We start from the raw sequence: 20,554 nt of genomic DNA on the forward strand, positions 1-20,554 counted from the left end.
TTTCTCACGGCATTCCATCGATGTTTAACAATGCTTTGGAACTTTTCCATTGTTCACGGAATTCCGCTGAAGTTTAAAAATGTTTTGGAACTCTTCCATTGTTCTCGGAATTCTGCTTATGTTTAACAATGCTTTGGAACTCATCCATTGTTCTCGCAATTCCGCTGATGTTTAACAATGCTTTGGAACTCTTCCATTGTTCACTGAATTCCTCTGAAGTTTAAAAATGCTTTGGAACTCTTCCATTGTTCCCGGAATTCCGCTGAAGTTTAACATTGCTTTGAAGCTCTTCCATTGTTCTCGGATTTCTGCTGAAGTTTAAAAATGATTCGGAACTCTTCTATTGTTCTCAGAATTCCGCTGAAGTTTAAAAATGCTTTGGAACTCTTCCATTGTTCTCGGAATTCCGCTGAAGTTTAAAAACACTTTGAAAATCTTCCATTATTCTCGGAATAACGCTGAAGTTTTAAAATGCTTTGGAACTCTTCCATTGTTCTCGCAATTCTGCTGTAGTTTAAAAATGCTTTGGAACTCTTCCATTGTTCTCGGAATTCCGCTGATGTTTAAAAATGTTTGGAACTCTTCCATTCTTCACAGAACTCCGCTGAAGTTTAAAAATGCTTTGGAACTCTTCCATTGTCCTCGGAAATCCGCTGATAATTAACAATGCTTTGGAAATCTTCCAATGTTCACGGAATTTTGCTGAAGTTTTAAAATGCTTTGGAACTCTTCCATTGTTCTCGGAATTCTGAAGACGTTTAACAATGCTTTGGAACTCTTCCATTGTTCTCGGAATTCCACTGTAATTTAAAAATTATTTAGAACTCTTCCATTTTTCTCGGCATACCGTTGATGTTTAACAATGATTTGGAACTTTTCCATTGTTCATGGAATTCCGCTGAAGTTTAAAAATGCTTTGGAACTTTTCCATTGTTCTCGGAATTCCGCTGATGTTTAACAATTCTTTGGAACTCTTCCATTGTTCACGGCATTCCATTGATGTTTAACAATGCTTTGGAACTTTTCCATTGTTCACTGAATTCCGTTGAAGTTTAAAAATGTTTTGGAACTCATCCATTGTTCTCGGAATTCTGCTTATGTTTAACAATGCTTTGGAACTCATCCATTGTTCTCGAATTTCCGCTGATGTTTAACAATGCTTTGGAACTCTTCCATTGTTCATGGACCTCCTCTGAAGTTTAAAAATGCTTTGGAACTTTTACATTGTTCCCGGAATCCCGCTGAAGTTTAACATTGCTTTGGAACTCTTCCATTGCTCTCGCAATTCTGCTGTAGTTTAAAAATGCTTTGGAACTCTTCCATTGTTCTCGGAATTCCGCTGATGTTTAAAAATGCTTTGGAACTCTTCCATTCTTCACAGAACTCCGCTGAAGTTTAAAAATGCTTTGGAACTCTTCCATTGTTCTCGGAATTCCGCTGATATTTAACAATGCTTTGGAACTCTTCCAATGTTCACGGAATTTCGCTGAAGTTTAAAAATGCTTTGGAACTCTTCCATTGTTCTCGGAACTCTGCTGACGTTTAACAATGCTTTGGAACTCTTCCATTGTTCTCCTAATTCCACTGTAATTTAAAAATTCTTTGGAACTCTTCCATTGTTCTCGGAATTCCACTGAAGTTTAATAATGTTTGGAACTCTTCCATTGTTCTCGGAATTCTGCTGAAGTTTAAAAACGCTTTGGAATTTTTCCTTTGTTCTCGGAATTCTGCAGAAGTTTAAAATGCTTTGGAACTCTTCCATTGTTCTCGGAATTATGCTGAAGTTTAAAAATGCTTTGGAACTCTTCCAATGTTTTCAGAATTCCTCTGATGTTTAACTATGCTTTGGAACTCTTCCATTGTTCACGGAATTCCGCTGAAGTTTAAAAATGCTTTGGAACTCTTCAATTGTTCTCGGAATTCCTCTGATGCTTAACAATACTTTGGAACTCTTCCATTGATCTCGAAATTCTGGTGAAGTTTAAAAGTGCTTTGGAACTGTTCCATTGTTCTCGGAATACTGCTGAAATTTAAAAATGCTTTGGAACTATTCCATTGTTCTCGGAATACTACTGAAGTTTAAAAACGCTTTGGAACTCTTCCATTGTTCTCGGAATTTTGCTGATGTTTCACAATGCTTTGGAACTCTTCCATTGTTCTCGAATTTCCGCTGATGTTTAACAATGCTTTGGAACTCTTCCATTGTTCATGGACCTCCTCTGAAGTTTAAAAATGCTTTGGAACTTTTACATTGTTCCCGGAATCCCGCTGAAGTTTAACATTGCTTTGGAACTCTTCCATTGCTCTCGCAATTCTGCTGTAGTTTAAAAATGCTTTGGAACTCTTCCATTGTTCTCGGAATTCCGCTGATGTTTAAAAATGCTTTGGAACTCTTCCATTCTTCACAGAACTCCGCTGAAGTTTAAAAATGCTTTGGAACTCTTCCATTGTTCTCGGAATTCCGCTGATATTTAACAATGCTTTGGAACTCTTCCAATGTTCACGGAATTTCGCTGAAGTTTAAAAATGCTTTGGAACTCTTCCATTGTTCTCGGAACTCTGCTGACGTTTAACAATGCTTTGGAACTCTTCCATTGTTCTCCTAATTCCACTGTAATTTAAAAATTCTTTGGAACTCTTCCATTGTTCTCGGAATTCCACTGAAGTTTAATAATGTTTGGAACTCTTCCATTGTTCTCGGAATTCTGCTGAAGTTTAAAAACGCTTTGGAATTTTTCCTTTGTTCTCGAAATTCTGCAGAAGTTTAAAATGCTTTGGAACTCTTCCATTGTTCTCGGAATTATGCTGAAGTTTAAAAATGCTTTGGAACTCTTCCAATGTTTTCAGAATTCCTCTGATGTTTAACTATGCTTTGGAACTCTTCCATTGTTCACGGAATTCCGCTGAAGTTTAAAAATGCTTTGGAACTCTTCAATTGTTCTCGGAATTCCTCTGATGCTTAACAATACTTTGGAACTCTTCCATTGATCTCGGAATTCTGCTGAAGTTTAAAAGTGCTTTGGAACTGTTCCATTGTTCTCGGAATACTGCTGAAATTTAAAAATGCTTTGGAACTATTCCATTGTTCTCGGAATACTACTGAAGTTTAAAAACGCTTTGGAACTCTTCCATTGTTCTCGGAATTTTGCTGATGTTTCACAATGCTTTGGAACTCTTCCATTGTTCACGGAATACTTCTGAAGTTTAATAATGCTTTGGAACTCTTCCATTGTTCTCAGAATTCTGCTGAAGTTTAAAAATGCTTTGGAACTCTTCAGTTGTTGTCGGAATTCTGCTGAAGTTTAAAAATGCTTTGGAACTCTTCCATTGTTCTCGGAATACTGCTGAAATTTAAAAATGCTTTGGAACTCTTCCATTGTTCTCGCGAATCTGCTGGTGTTTGACAATGCTTTGGAACTCTTCCATTGTTCACGGAATTCCGCTGTAATTTAAATATGCTTTGGAAATCTTCCATTGTTCTCGGAATTCCGCTGAAGTTTAATATGCTTTGGAACACTTCCATTGTTCTCTGAATTCTGCTGAAGTTTAAAAATGCTTTGGAACTCTTCCATTGTTCTCGGAATTATGCTGAAGTTTAAAAATGCTTTGGAACTCTTCCAATGTTCTAAGAATTCCTCTGATGTTTATCAATCCTTTGGAACTCTTCCATTGTTTACGGAATTCCGCTGAAGTTTAAAAATGCTTTGGAACTCTTCTATTGTTCTCGGAATTCCGCTGATGTTTAACAATACTTTGTAACTCTTCCATTGTTCTCGGAATTCTGCTGAATTTTAAAAGTGCTGTGGTACTGTTACATTGTTCTCGGAATACCGCTGAAATTTAAAAATGCGTTGGAACTCTTGCATTGTTCACGGAATAATTCTGAAGTTTAATAATGCTTTGGAACACTTCCTTTGTTCTCGGAATTCTGCTGAAGTTTAAAAATGCTTTGAAACTCTTCAGTTGTTCTCGGAATTCTGCTGAAGTTTAAAAATGCTTTGGAACTCTTCCATTGTTCTTGGAATGCTGCTGATGTTTAACAATATTTTGGAACTCTTCCATTGTTCTCGGAATTCCCCCTAAGTTTAAGAATGCTTTGGTACTCTTCCATTTTTCTCAGAAATACGCTGAAGTTTAACAATGCTTTGGAATTCTTCCATTGTTCTCGGAATTCTGCTGAAGTCTAAAAATGCTTTGGAATTCTTCCATTGTTCTCGGAATTCTGCTGAATTTTAAAAGTGCTTTGGAACTCTTCCATTGTTCACGGAATACTGCTGAAGTTCAAAAATCCTTTGGAACTCTTCCATTGTTCATGGAATAACGCTGAAATTTAATAATGCTTTTTAACTCTTCCATTGTTCTCGGAATTCCGCTGATGTTTAACAATACTTTGGAACTATTCCATTGTTCTCGGAATTCCTTCTAAGTTTAAAAATGCTTTGGAACTCTTCCATTGTTCTCGGGAATCTGCTGGTGTTTGACAATGCTTTGGAACTCTTCCATTGTTCATGGAATTCCGCTGTAATTTAAAAATGCTTTGGAAGTCTTCCATTGTTCTCGGAATTCCGCTGAAGTTTAATATGCTTTGGAACACTTCCATTGTTCTCGGAATTCTGCTGAAGTTTAAAAATGCTTTGGAACTCTTCCATTGTTCTCGGAATTATGCTGAAGTTTAAAATTGCTTTGGAACTCTTCCAATGTTCTAAGAATTCCTCTGATGTTTAACAATCCTTTGGAACTCTTTCATTGTTCACGGAATTCCGCTGAAGTTTAAAAATGCTTTGGAACTCTTCTATTGTTCTCGGAATTCCGCTGATGTTTAACAATACTTTGGAACTCTTCCATTGTTCTCGGAATTCCTTCTAAGTTTAAAAATGCTTTGGAACTCTTCCATTGTTCTCGGGAATCTGCTGCTGTTTGACAATGCTTTGGAACTCTTCCCTTGTTCACGGAATTCCGCTGTAATTTAAAAATGCTTTGGAAATCTTCCATTGTTCTCGGAATTCTGCTGAAGTTTAAAAATGCTTTGGAACTCTTCCATTGTTCTCGGAATTATGCTGAAGTTTAAAAATGCTTTGGAACTCTTCCAATGTTCTAAGAATTCCTCTGATGTTTAACAATCCTTAAGAACTCTTCCATTGTTCTCGGAATTCCGCTGATGTTTAACAATGCTTTGGAATTCTTCCATTGTTCACGGAATTCCGCTGAAGTTTAAATATGCTTTGCAACTCTTCTATTGTTCTCAGAATTCCGCTGATATTTATCAATGCTTTGGAACTATTCCATTGTTCACGGAATTTTGCTGAAGTTTAAAAATGCTTTGGAACACTTCCATTGTTCTCGGAATTCTGCTGAAGTTTAAAAATGCTTTGGAACTCTTCCATTGTTCTCGGAATTATGCTAAAGTTTAAAAATGCTTTGGAACTCTTCCAATGTTCTAAGAATTCCTCTGATGTTTAACAATCCTTTGGAACTCTTCCATTGTTCACGGAATTCCGCTGAAGTTTAAAAATGCTTTGGAACTCTTCTATTGTTCTCGGATTTCCGATGATGTTTAACAATACTTTGGAACTCTTCCATAGTTTTCGGTATTCCCCCTAAGTTTAAAAATGCTTTGAAACTCTTCCATTGTTCTCGGAAATCCGCTGAAGTTTAAAAATTATTTGGAACTCTTCAATTGATCTCGGAATTCCGGTGATGTTTAACAATGCTTTGTAACTCTTCCATTGTTCTCGGAATTCTGCTGAATTTTAAAAGTGCTGTGGAACTGTTACATTGTTCTCGGAATACCGCTGAAATTTAAAAATGCTTTGGAACTCTTCCATTGTTCACGGAATAATTCTGAAGTTTAATAATGCTTTGGAACTCTTCCATTGTTCTCGGAATTCTGCTGAAGTTTAAAAATGCTTTGAAACTCTTCAGTTGTTCTCGGAATTCTGCTGAAGTCTTAAAATGCTTTGGAACTCTTCCATTGTTCTTGGAATTCTGCTGATGTTTAACAATACTTTGGAACTCTTCCACCGTTCTCGGAATTCCCCCTAAGTTTAAGAATGCTTTGGTACTCTTCCATTTTTCTCGGAAATACGCTGAAGCTTAACAATGCTTTGGAATTCTTCCATTGTTCTCGGAAATCTGCTGAAGTCTAAAAATGCTTTGTAACTCTTCCATTGTTCTCGGAATTCCGCTGATGTTTAACAATGCTTTGGAACTCTTCCGCTGTTCTCGGAATTCTGCTGAAGTTTAAAAGTGCTTTGGAACTGTTCCATTGTTCACGGAATACCGCTGAAGTTCAAAAATCCTTTGGAACTCTTCCATTGTTCACGGAATACCGCTGAAATTTAATAATGCTTTGGAACTCTTCCATTGTTCTCGGAATTCCGCTGATGTTTAACAATGCTTTGAAACTCTTCCATTGTTCTCGGCATTACGTTGATGTTTAACAATGCTTTGGAACTTTTGCATTGTTCACGGAATTCCGCTGAAGTTTAAAAATGCTTTGGAACTCTTCAGTTATTCTCGGAATTCTGCTGAAGTTTAAAAGTGCTTTTTAACTGTTCCATTGTTCACGGGATACCGCTGAAGTTCAAAAATCCTTTGGAACTCTTCCATTGTTCTCGGAATACCGCTGAAATTTAATAATGCTTTGGAACTCTTTTATTGTTCTCGGAATTCTGCTGAAGTTTAAAACTGCTTTGGAACTCTTCCATTGTTCTTGGAATTCCGCTGATGTTTAACAATACTTTGAAACTATTCCATTGTTCTCGGAATTCCTTCTAAGTTTAAAAATTCTTTGGAACTCTTCCATTGTTCTCGGGAATCTGCTGCTGTTTGACACTGCTTTGGAACTCTTCCATTGTTCACGGAATTCCGCTGTAATTTAAAAATGCTTTGGAAATCTTCCATTGTTCTCGGAATTCTGCTGAAGTTTAAAAATGCTTTGGAACTCTTCCATTGTTCTCGGAATTATGCTGAAGTTTAAAAATGCTTTGGAACTCTTCCAATGTTCTAAGAATTCCTCTGATGTTTAACAATCCTTTAGAACTCTTCCATTGTTCTCGGAATTCCGCTGATGTTTAACAATGCTTTGGAATTCTTCCATTGTTCACGGAATTCCGCTGAAGTTTAAATATGCTTTGCAACTCTTCTATTGTTCTCCGAATTCCGCTGATATTTATCAATGCTTTTGAACTATTCCATTGTTCACGGAATTTTGCTGAAGTTTAAAAATGCTTTGGAACTCTTCCATTGTTCTCGGAATTATGCTAAAGTTTAAAAATGCTTTTGAACTATTCCATTGTTCTCAGAATTCCTCTGATGTTTAACAATGCTTTAAAACTCTTCCATTGTTCACGGAATTCCGCTGAAGTTTAAAAATGCTTTGTAACTCTTCCATTGTTCTCGGAATTCCGCTGATGTTTAACAATGCTTTGGAACTCTTCCGCTGTTCTCGGAATTCTGCTGAAGTTTAAAAGTGCTTTGGAACTGTTCCATTGTTCACGGAATACCGCTGAAGTTCAAAAATCCTTTGGAACTCTTCCATTGTTCACGGAATACCGCTGAAATTTAATAATGCTTTGGAACTCTTCCATTGTTCTCGGAATTCCGCTGATGTTTAACAATGCTTTGAAACTCTTCCATTGTTCTCGGCATTACGTTGATGTTTAACAATGCTTTGGAACTTTTGCATTGTTCACGGAATTCCGCTGAAGTTTAAAAATGCTTTGGAACTCTTCAGTTATTCTCGGAATTCTGCTGAAGTTTAAAAGTGCTTTTTAACTGTTCCATTGTTCACGGGATACCGCTGAAGTTCAAAAATCCTTTGGAACTCTTCCATTGTTCTCGGAATACCGCTGAAATTTAATAATGCTTTGGAACTCTTTTATTGTTCTCGGAATTCTGCTGAAGTTTAAAACTGCTTTGGAACTCTTCCATTGTTCTTGGAATTCCGCTGATGTTTAACAATACTTTGAAACTATTCCATTGTTCTCGGAATTCCTTCTAAGTTTAAAAATTCTTTGGAACTCTTCCATTGTTCTCGGGAATCTGCTGCTGTTTGACACTGCTTTGGAACTCTTCCATTGTTCACGGAATTCCGCTGTAATTTAAAAATGCTTTGGAAATCTTCCATTGTTCTCGGAATTCTGCTGAAGTTTAAAAATGCTTTGGAACTCTTCCATTGTTCTCGGAATTATGCTGAAGTTTAAAAATGCTTTGGAACTCTTCCAATGTTCTAAGAATTCCTCTGATGTTTAACAATCCTTTAGAACTCTTCAATTGTTCTCGGAATTCCGCTGATGTTTAACAATGCTTTGGAATTCTTCCATTGTTCACGGAATTCCGCTGAAGTTTAAATATGCTTTGCAACTCTTCTATTGTTCTCCGAATTCCGCTGATATTTATCAATGCTTTTGAACTATTCCATTGTTCACGGAATTTTGCTGAAGTTTAAAAATGCTTTGGAACTCTTCCATTGTTCTCGGAATTATGCTAAAGTTTAAAAATGCTTTTGAACTATTCCATTGTTCTCAGAATTCCTCTGATGTTTAACAATGCTTTAAAACTCTTCCATTGTTCACGGAATTCCGCTGAAGTTTAAAAATGCTTTGTAACTCTTCCATTGTTCTCGGAATTCCGCTGATGTTTAACAATGCTTTGGAACTCTTCCGCTGTTCTCGGAATTCTGCTGAAGTTTAAAAGTGCTTTGGAACTGTTCCATTGTTCACGGAATACCGCTGAAGTTCAAAAATCCTTTGGAACTCTTCCATTGTTCACGGAATACCGCTGAAATTTAATAATGCTTTGGAACTCTTCCATTGTTCTCGGAATTCCGCTGATGTTTAACAATGCTTTGAAACTCTTCCATTGTTCTCGGCATTACGTTGATGTTTAACAATGCTTTGGAACTTTTGCATTGTTCACGGAATTCCGCTGAAGTTTAAAAATGCTTTGGAACTCTTCAGTTATTCTCGGAATTCTGCTGAAGTTTAAAAGTGCTTTTTAACTGTTCCATTGTTCACGGGATACCGCTGAAGTTCAAAAATCCTTTGGAACTCTTCCATTGTTCTCGGAATACCGCTGAAATTTAATAATGCTTTGGAACTCTTTTATTGTTCTCGGAATTCTGCTGAAGTTTAAAACTGCTTTGGAACTCTTCCATTGTTCTTGGAATTCCGCTGATGTTTAACAATACTTTGAAACTATTCCATTGTTCTCGGAATTCCTTCTAAGTTTAAAAATTCTTTGGAACTCTTCCATTGTTCTCGGGAATCTGCTGCTGTTTGACACTGCTTTGGAACTCTTCCATTGTTCACGGAATTCCGCTGTAATTTAAAAATGCTTTGGAAATCTTCCATTGTTCTCGGAATTCTGCTGAAGTTTAAAAATGCTTTGAAACTCTTCCATTGTTCTCGGAATTATGCTGAAGTTTAAAAATGCTTTGGAACTCTTCCAATGTTCTAAGAATTCCTCTGATGTTTAACAATCCTTTAGAACTCTTCCATTGTTCTCGGAATTCCGCTGATGTTTAACAATGCTTTGGAATTCTTCCATTGTTCACGGAATTCCGCTGAAGTTTAAATATGCTTTGCAACTCTTCTATTGTTCTCCGAATTCCGCTGATATTTATCAATGCTTTTGAACTATTCCATTGTTCACGGAATTTTGCTGAAGTTTAAAAATGCTTTGGAACTCTTCCATTGTTCTCGGAATTATGCTAAAGTTTAAAAATGCTTTTGAACTATTCCATTGTTCTCAGAATTCCTCTGATGTTTAACAATGCTTTAAAACTCTTCCATTGTTCACGGAATTCCGCTGAAGTTTAAAAATGCTTTGGAACTCTTCTATTGTTCTCGGAATTCCGCTGATGTTTAACAATACTTTGGTACTCTTCAATTGTTCTTGGAAATCCCCCTAAGTTTAAAAATACTTTGGAACTCTTCCATTGTTCTCGGAAATCCACTGAAGTTTAACAATGCTTTGGAACTCTTCCATTGTTCTCGGAATTCTACTGAAGTTTAAAAACGCTTTGGAAATCTTCCATTGTTCTCAGAATTCCGCTGATGTTTAACAATGCTTTGGAACTCTTCCATAGTTCACAGAATACAGCTGAAGTTTAATAATGCTTTGGAACTATTCCATTGTTCTCGGAATTCCACTGATGTTTAAAATGCTTTGTAACTCTTCCATTGTTCTCGGAATTCTGCTGAAGTTTTAAAGAGCTTTGGAACTCTTCCATTGTTCACGGAATACCGCTGAAGTTCAAAAATGCTTTGGAACTCTTCCATTGTTCACGGAATACCGCGGAAGTTTAATAATGCTTTGGAACTCTTTTATTGTTCTCGGAATTCTGCTGAAGTTTAAAAATGCTTTGGAAATCTTTCATTGTTCTTGGTATTCCGCTGATGTTTAACAATGCTTTGGAACTCTTCCATTGTTCTCGGAATACCGCTATAATTTAAAAATGCTCTGGGACTCTTCCATTGTTCTCGGCATTCCGTTGATGTTTAACAATGCTTTGGAACTTTTCCATTGTTCACAGAATTCCGCTGATGTTTAACAATGCTTTGGAACTCCAGAGTTGTTCTCGGAATTCTGCTGAAGTTTAAAAATGCTTTGGAACTTTCCATTGTTCTCGGAATTCCGCTGATGTTTAACAATGCTTTGGAACTCTTCCATTGTTCTCGGCATTCCGTTGATGTTTAACAATGCCTTGGAACTTTTCCATTGTTCACGGAATTCAGCTGAAGTTTAAAAATGCTTTGGAACTCCTCAGTTGTTCTCAGAATTCTGCTGAAGTTTAAAAATGCTTTGGAACTCTTCCATTGTTCTCGGAATTCCACTGATGTTTAACAATACTTTGGAACTCTTCCATTGTTCTCGGAATTCCTCCTAAGTTTAAAAATGCTTTGGAACTCTTCCATTGTTCTCGGAAATACGCTGAAGTTTAACGTTGCTTTGGAACTCTTCTATTGTTCTCGGAATTCTGCTGTAGTTTAAAAATGCTTTGGAACTCTTCCATTGTTCTCGTAATTCCGCTGATGTTTAACAATGCTTTGGAACTCTTCCATTGTTCTCGGATTCTGCTGAAGTTTTAAAGAGCTTTGGAACTTTTCCATTGTTCACGGAATACCGCTGAAGTTCAAAAATGCTTTGGAACTCTTCCATTGTTCACGGAATACCGCTGAAGTTTAATAATGCTTTGGATCTCTTTTATTGTTCTCGGAATTCTGCTGAAGTTTAAAAATGCTTTGGAACTCTTTCATTGTTCTCGGTATTCCGCTGATGTTTAACCATGCTTTAGAACTGTTCCATTGTTCTCGGAATACCGCTGTAATTTAAAAATGCTTTGGGATTCTTCCATTGTTCTCGGCATTCCGTTGATGTTTAACAATGCTTTGGAACTTTTCCAGTGTTCACGGAATTCCGCTGAAGTTTAAAAATGCTTTGGAACTCTTCCATTTTTCTCGGAATTCCACTGATGTTTAACAATGCTTTGGAACTCTTCCATTGTTCTTGGAATTATGCTGAAGTTTAAAAATGCTTTGGAACTCGTCCATTGTTCTCGGAATTCCGCTGATGTTTAACAATGCTTTGGTACTCTTCCATTGTTCTCGTCATTCGGTTGATGTTTATCAATGCTTTGGAACTTTTCTATTGTTCACGGAATTCCGCTGAAGTTTAAAGTGCTTTGGAACTATTGCATTGTTCTCGGAATTCCACTGATGTTTAACAATGCTTTGGAAATCTTCAGTTGTTCTCGGAATTCTGCTGAAGTTTAAAAATGCTTTGGAACACTTCCATTGTTCTCGGAATTCCGCTGATGTTTAGAAATACTTAGGAACTCTTCCATTGTTCTCGGTATTCCCACTAAGTTTAAAAATACTTTGGAACTCTTCCATTGTTCTCGGAAATACGCTGAAGTTTAACATTGCTTTGGAACGCTTCCATTGTTCTCGGAATTTCGCTGATGTTTAACAATGCTTTGGAACTCTTCCATAGTTCTCGGAATTCTGCTCAAGTTTAAAAGAGCTTTGGAACTCTTCCATTTTTCTCAGAATACTGCTGAAGTTTAAAAATGCTTTGGAACTCTTCAATTGTTCTGGGAATTCTGCTGAAGTTTTAAAATGCTTTGGAACTATTTCATTGTTCTCGGTATTCCGCTGATGTTTATCAATGCTGTGGAACTCTTCCATTGTTCTCGGAAATCCGCTGTAATTTAAAAATGCTTTGGAACTCTTACATTGTTCTTGTATTTACGCTGAAGCTTAAAAATGCTTTGGATCTCTTCCATTGTTCTCAGAATTCTGCTGAAGTTTAAAAATGCTTTGGAACTCTTCCATTGTTCTCGGAATTTTGCTGAAGTTTAAAAATGCTTTGGAACTCTTCCATTGTTCTCGGAATTATGCTGAAGTTTAAAAATGCTTTGGAACTCTTCCATTGTTCTCAGAATTCCTCTCATGTTTAACAATGCTTTGGAACTCTTCCATTGTTCACGGAATTCCGCTGAAGTTTAAAAATGCTTTGGTACTCTTCTATTGTTCTCGGAAATCCCCCTAAGCTTAAAATTGCTATGGAACTCTTCCATTGTTCACGGAATACCGCTGAAGTTAAATAATGCTTTGGAGCTCTTCCATTGTTCTCGGAATTCTGCAGAAGTTCAAAAATGCTTTGGAATTCTTCAGTTTTTCTCGGAATTCTGCTGAAGTTTAAGAATGATTTGGAACTATTCCATTGTTCTCGGAATTCTGCTGATGTTTATCAATGCTTTGGAACTCTTCCATTGTTCACGGAATACTTCTGAAATTTAATAATGCTTTGGTACTCTTCCATTGTTCTCGGTATTCTGCTGAAGTTTAAAAATGCTTTGGAACTCTTCAGTTGTTCTCGGAATTCTGCTGAAGTTTAAAAATGCTTTGTAACTCTTCAATTGTTCTTGGAATTCCGCTGATGTTTAACAATACTTTGGAACACTTCCATTGTTCTCGGAATTCCCCCTAAGTTTAAAAATGCTTTGGAACTCTTCCATTTTTCTCAGAATACTGCTGAAGTTTAAAAATGCTTTGGAACTCTTCAATTGTTCTGGGAATTCTGCTGAAGTTTTAAAATGCTTTGGAACTATTTCATTGTTCTCGGTATTCCGCTGATGTTTATCAATGCTGTGGAACTCTTCCATTGTTCTCGGAAATCCGCTGTAATTTAAAAATGCTTTGGAACTCTTACATTGTTCTCGTATTTACGCTGAAGCTTAAAAATGCTTTGGATCTCTTCTATTGTTCTCAGAATTCTGCTGAAGTTTAAAAATGCTTTGGAACTCTTCCATTGTTCTCGGAATTTTGCTGAAGTTTAAAAATGCTTTGGAACTCTTCCATTGTTCTCGGAATTATGCTGAAGTTTAAAAATGCTTTGGAACTCTTCCATTGTTCTCAGAATTCCTCTCATGTTTAACAATGCTTTGGAACTCTTCCATTGTTCACGGAATTCCGCTGAAGTTTAAAAATGCTTTGGTACTCTTCCACTGTTCTCGGAAATCCCCCTAAGCTTAAAATTGCTCTGGAACTCTTCCATTGTTCACGGAATACCGCTGAAGTTAAATAATGCTTTGGAGCTCTTCCATTGTTCTCGGAATTCTGCAGAAGTTCAAAAATGCTTTGGAATTCTTCAGTTTTTCTCGGAATTCTGCTGAAGTTTAAGAATGATTTGGAACTCTTCCATTGTTCTCGGAATTCTGCTGATGTTTATCAATGCTTTGGAACTCTTCCATTGTTCACGGAATACTTCTGAAATTTAATAATGCTTTGGTACTCTTCCATTGTTCTCGGTATTCTGCTGAAGTTTAAAAATGCTTTGGAACTCTTCAGTTGTTCTCGGAATTCTGCTGAAGTTTAAAAATGCTTTGTAACTCTTCAATTGTTCTTGGAATTCCGCTGATGTTTAACAATACTTTGGAACTCTTCCATTATTCTCGGAATTTCCCCTAAGTTTAAAAATGCTTTGGAACTCTTCCATTGTTCTCGTAAATACTCTGAAGTTTAACAATGCTTTGGAACTCTTCCATTGTTCTCGGAATTCTGCTGAAGTTTAAAAATGCTTTGGAACTTTTCCATTGTTCTCGGAATTCCGCTGATGTTTAACAATGCTTTGGAACTCTTCCATTGTTCTCGGAATTCTGCTGAAGCTTAAAAGAGCTTTGGAATTTTTCCATTGTTCACGGAATACCGCTGAGGTTCAAAAATGCTTTGGAACTCTTTTATTGTTCACGGAATACCGCTGAAGTTTAAAAATGCTTTGGAACTCTTCCATTTTTCTCAGAATTCTGCTGAAGTTTAAAAATGCTTTGGAACTCTTAAATTGTTCTCGGAATTCTGCTGAAGTTTAAAAATGCTTTGGAACTATTTCATTGTTCTCGGTATTCCGCTGATGTTTAACAATGCTGTGGTACTCTTCCATTGTTCTCGGAATTCCGCTGTAATTTAAAAATGCTTTGGAACTCTTCCATTGTTCTTGTATTTCCGCTGAAGTTTAAAAATGCTTTGGAACTCTTCCATTGTTCTCAGAATTCTGCTGAAGTTTAAAAATGCTCTGGAACTCTTCCATTGTTCACGGAAATTCGCTGAAGTTTAAAAATGCTTTGGAACTCTTCCATTGTTCTCAGAATTATGCTAAAGTTTAAATATGCTTTGGAACTCTTCCATTGTTCTCAGAATTCCTCTCATGTTTAACAATGCATTGGAACTCTTCCATTGTTCACGGAATTCCGCTGAATTTTAAAAATGCTTTGGAACTCTTCTATTGTTCTCGGAATTCCGCTGATGTTTAACAATCCTTTGGTACCCTTCCATTGTTCTCGGAAATCCCCCTAAGTTTAAAAATGCTTTGGAACTCTTCCATTGTTCTCGGAATTCTGCTGAAGTTTAAAAATGCTTTGGAACTCTTCCATTGTTCTCGGAATTCCGCTGATGTTTAACAATGCTTTGGAACTCTTCCATTGTTCTCGGAATTCTGCTGAAGTTTTAAAGAGCTTTGGAACTCTTCCATTGTTCACGGAATACCGCTGAAGTTCAAAAATGCTTTGGAACTCTTCCATTGTTCACGGAATACCGCTGAAGTTTAATAATGCTTTGGAACTCTTTTATTGTTCTCGGAATTCTGCTGAAGTTTAAAAATGCTTTGGAACTCTTTCATTGTTCTCGGTATTCCGCTGATGTTTAACAATGCTTTGGAACTCTTCCATTGTTCTCGGAATACCGCTGTAATTTAAAAATGCTTTGGGATTCTTCCATTGTTCTCGGCATTCCGTTGATGTTTAACAATGCTTTGGAACTTTTCCAGTGTTCACGGAATTCCGCTGAAGTTTAAAAATGCTTTGGAACGCTTCCATTGTTCTCGGAATTCCACTGATGTTTAACAATGCTTTGGAACTCTTCCATTGTTCTCGGAATTATGCTGAAGTTTAAAAATGCTTTGGAACTCGTCCATTGTTCTCGGAATTCCGCTGATGTTTAACAATGCTTTGGTACTCTTCCATTGTTCTCGTCATTCGGTTGATGTTTATCAATGCTTTGGAACTTTTCTATTGTTCACGGAATTCCGCTGAAGTTTAAAATGCTTTGGAACTATTGCATTGTTCTCGGAATTCCACTGATGTTTAACAATGCTTTGGAACTCTTCAGTTGTTCTCAGAATTCTGCTGAAGTTTAAAAATGCTTTGGAACTCTTCCATTGTTCTCGGAATTCCGCTGATGTTTAACAATACTTAGGAACTCTTCCATTGTTCTCGGTATTCCCCCTAAGTTTAAAAATACTTTGGAACTCTTCCATTGTTCTCGGAAATACGCTGAAGTTTAACATTGCTTTGGAACTCTTCTATTGTTCTCGGAATTCTGCTGATGTTTAACAATGCTTTGGAACTCTTCCATTGTTCTAGGAATTCTGCTGAAGTTTTAAAGAGCTTTGGAACTCTTCCATTGTTCACGGAATACTGCTGAAGTTCAAAAATGCTTTGGAACTCTTCCATTGTTCACGGAATACCGCTGAAGTTTAATAATGCTTTGGAACTCTTTTATTGTTCTCGGAATTCTGCTGGAGTTTAAAAATGCTTTGGAACTCTTTCACTGTTCTCGGTATTCCGCTGATGTTTAACAATGCTTTGGAACTCTTCCATTGTTCTCGGAATACCGCTGTAATTTAAAAATGCTTTGGGATTCTTCGATTGTTCTCGGAATTCCGCTGATGTTTAACAATACTTAGGAACTCTTCCATTGTTCTCGGTATTCCCCCTAAGTAGAGATGAGCGTTGTTCTACTCGAACTGTTCGCCAATCTCAAATTCGAGCTGTTTTGGGCGGTGTTCGAGCCGGTCGGCGAACACGAACAATTTGAGAAAAATTCGGCTGTTCGAGGTTATGTTCGATAACTGTTCGTGCACCAAAATCATAACTGGATTTTTTCTCATTAATGATTAAAATTAATGTTAATACGCAGTTTGAGTGTACAGCGGGGCGGGGGGAGGGGCAGGGGATGGATCTCTGCAGGAACAATGAAGATCTCCATTTTTTTTTCTCTTTCCCGCATTTGCAGTGGGGAGGTGCAATCTGTCAGCCTATCAGCAGCGCACACACGGAGCGAAGTGCTTTTTTTCACACAAGCAAGGGCATGTGTGATTGGCAGTGTATGTCACATGTCCTTGCCCTATAAGACCAAGCCATTTTCCCCGTCGCCACCATTTTCTCACTGCTGCAGCTGCGTGTTAGAGGGCACCGCTGTTGCTGTGTGCGCTATACCTTGTTAATTTCAAGCCAATTTTCGCACAAATATACAGATAGCTTGGGAGTAGGGAATAGTTGTGATTGCAGTCCTTTTAAGGACTAGGTTACAGCATTTCCTACGACTTTTATCAAGCAGGTCTGTGCTCTTAAATAGATAGATTGTGGGAGTAAAGACTAATTGTAATTGGAGTCCTTTTCAGGACTAGGTTACATCAGTTCCTATCAGTTTTTGCCAGGCAGGTCTGTGCCAGTGCTGTGCAAGTTTTTTTCACAGCATTTGGCTGAATCTAGCAAAGCTAATCCTTTTTGGCCTATTGCAGAGTGTGTTAGTCAGTGGAGTAGCCTATCTGTGTTGCAAGATATACCACCTGTGTATAGAATACCAATTTTTTTACTGCACCTAGTGAAGTAAAATCTTTTGGGCATAGCATCATTCTATTAGTCCATCTATACTGACCTCCATCAGGTTGCAAACTGAATATAATTTTTTTCTGCATCTAGCTCTGAAAAAATATTTGGGCTTCTAGCAGTGTGTGGGACTTGGTCTATTAGTCCATCTATACTGACCTCCATCAGGTTGCAAATTAAAAATAATTTTTTTCTTCATTTAGCTCTGAAAAAATATTTGGGCTTCTAGCACTGTGTGGGACTTGTTCTATTAGTCCTTCTATACTGACCTCCAGCAGGTTGCAAATTGAATATAATTTTTTTCTGCATCTAGCTCTGAAAAAATATTTGGGCTTCTAGCGGTGTGTGGGACTTGGTCTATTAGTCCATCTATACTGACCTCCATCAGGTTGCAAATTAAAAATAATTTTTTTCTGCATCTAGCTCTGAAAAAATATTTCGGCTTCTAGCAGTGTGTGGGACTTGGTCTATTAGTCCATCTATACTGACCTCCATCAGGTTGCAAATTGAATAAAAAAAATTTCTGCATCTAGCTCTGAAAAAATATTTGGGCTTCTAGAGGTGTGTGGGACTTGGTCTATTAGTCCATCTATACTGACCTCCATCAGGTTGCAAACTGAATATAATTTTTTTCTGCATCTAGCTCTGAAAAAATATTTGGGCTTCTAGCAGTGTGTGGGACTTGGTCTATTAGTCCATCTATACTGACCTCCATCAGGTTGCAAATTAAAAATAATTTTTTTCTTCATTTAGCTCTGAAAAAATATTTGGGCTTCTAGCAGTGTGTGGGACTTGTTCTATTAGTCCTTCTATACTGACCTCCAGCAGGTTGCAAATTGAATATAATTTTTTTCTGCATCTAGCTCTGAAAAAATATTTGGGCTTCTAGCCGTGTGTGGGACTTGGTCTATTAGTCCATCTATACTGACCTCCATCAGGTTGCAAATTAAAAATATTTTTTTTCTGCATCTAGCTCTGAAAAAATATTTGGGCTTCTAGCAGTGTGTGGGACTTGGTCTATTAGTCCATCTATACTGACCTCCATCAGGTTGCAAATTAAAAATAATTTTTTTCTTCATTTAGCTCTGAAAAAATATTTGGGCTTCTAGCAGTGTGTGGGACTTGGTCTATTAGTCCATCTATACTGACCTCCATCAGGTTGCAAATTAAAAATAATTTTTTTCTTCATTTAGCTCTGAAAAAATATTTGGGCTTCTAGCAGTGTGTGGGACTTGTTCTATTAGTCCTTCTATACTGACCTCCAGCAGGTTGCAAATTGAATATAATTTTTTTCTGCATCTAGCTCTGAAAAAATATTTGGGCTTCTAGCGGTGTGTGGGACTTGGTCTATTAGTCCATCTATACTGACCTCCATCAGGTTGCAAATTAAAAATAATTTTTTTCTGCATCTAGCTCTAAAAAAATATTTGGGCTTCTAGCAGTGTGTGGGACTTGGTCTATTAGTCCATCTATACTGACCTCCATCAGGTTGCAAATTAAAAATAATTTTTTTCTTCATTTAGCTCTGAAAAAATATTTGGGCTTCTAGCAGTGTGTGGGACTTGTTCTATTAGTCCTTCTATACTGACCTCCAGCAGGTTGCAAATTGAATATAATTTTTTTCTGCATCTAGCTCTGAAAAAATATTTGGGCTTCTAGCGGTGTGTGGGACTTGGTCTATTAGTCCATCTATACTGACCTCCATCAGGTTGCAAATTAAAAATAATTTTTTTCTGCATCTAGCTCTGAAAAAATATTTGGGCTTCTAGCAGTGTGTGGGACTTGGTCTATTAGTCCATCTATACTGACCTCCATCAGGTTGCAAATTAAAAATAATTTTTTTCTTCATTTAGCTCTGAAAAAATATTTGGGCTTCTAGCAGTGTGTGGGACTTGGTCTATTAGTCCATCTATACTGACCTCCATCAGGTTGCAAATTAAAAATAATTTTTTTCTTCATTTAGCTCTGAAAAAATATTTGGGCTTCTAGCAGTGTGTGGGACTTGTTCTATTAGTCCTTCTATACTGACCTCCAGCAGGTTGCAAATTGAATATAATTTTTTTCTGCATCTAGCTCTGAAAAAATATTTGGGCTTCTAGCGGTTTGTGGGACTTGGTCTATTAGTCCATCTATACTGACCTCCATCAGGTTGCAAATTAAAAATATTTTTTTTCTGCATCTAGCTCTGAAAAAATATTTGGGCTTCTAGCAGTGTGTGGGACTTGGTCTATTAGTCCATCTATACTGACCTCCATCAGGTTGCAAATTAAAAATAATTTTTTTCTTCATTTATTTCTGAAAAAATATTTGGGCTTCTAGCAGTGTGTGGGACTTGTTCTATTAGTCCATCTATACTGACCTCCAGCAGGTTGCAAATTGAATATAATTTTTTTCTGCATCTAGCTCTGAAAAAATATTTGGGCTTCTAGCGGTGTGTGGGACTTGGTCTATTAGTCCATCTATACTGACCTCCATCAGGTTGCAAACTGAATATAATTTTTTTCTGCATCTAGCTCTGAAAAAATATTTGGGCTTCTAGCAGTGTGTGGGACTTGGTCTATTAGTCCATCTATACTGACCTCCATCAGGTTGCAAATTAAAAATTATTTTTTTCTTCATTTAGCTCTGAAAAAATATTTGGGCTTCTAGCAGTGTGTGGGACTTGTTCTATTAGTCCTTCTATACTGACCTCCAGCAGGTTGCAAATTGAATATAATTTTTTTCTGCATCTAGCTCTGAAAAAATATTTGGGCTTCTAGCGGTGTGTGGGACTTGGTCTATTAGTCCATCTATACTGACCTCCATCAGGTTGCAAATTAAAAATAATTTTTTTCTGCATCTAGCTCTGAAAAAATATTTGGGCTTCTAGCAGTGTGTGGGACTTGGTCTATTAGTCCATCTATACTGACCTCCATCAGGTTGCAAATTGAATAAAAAAAATTTCTGCATCTAGCTCTGAAAAAATATTTGGGCTTCTAGCGGTGTGTGGGACTTGGTCTATTAGTCCATCTATACTGACCTCCATCAGGTTGCAAATTCAAAATAATTTTTTTCTGCATCTAACCCAGCCAATAGTTTTGGCCTAATACCACAGTTTGGCCACTCAGCTCTGCTCGGTTACCATCCATTGTTTTTTTGTGCAAACAACTCCAGAGTTGTGAATTAGTTAACCACCAAAATGAGTGGAAAAAGGCCTGCTGCTGGTGGAAAGGGGAATAGGCGTGTTGGGAAGGGGAAAAAAGGTTGTGTCCGTGGGGTAGGTGCAGAAGAAAGACCATCTTCCAGCCAAACTAAAATGTCTACTTCTTTTAGCGGACAATGTGATAAGATCCCTTTCTTACGGCCACGCCAATCGCTACAAATTCCAGATGAGGCACAAAAACA

Source organism: Phyllobates terribilis, unplaced genomic scaffold (assembly GCF_046119375.1).
Source record: "Phyllobates terribilis strain yellow unplaced genomic scaffold, ASM4611937v1 Scaffold_1__5_contigs__length_1240528914, whole genome shotgun sequence".
NCBI classification, from domain to species: Eukaryota; Metazoa; Chordata; class Amphibia; order Anura; family Dendrobatidae; genus Phyllobates; species Phyllobates terribilis.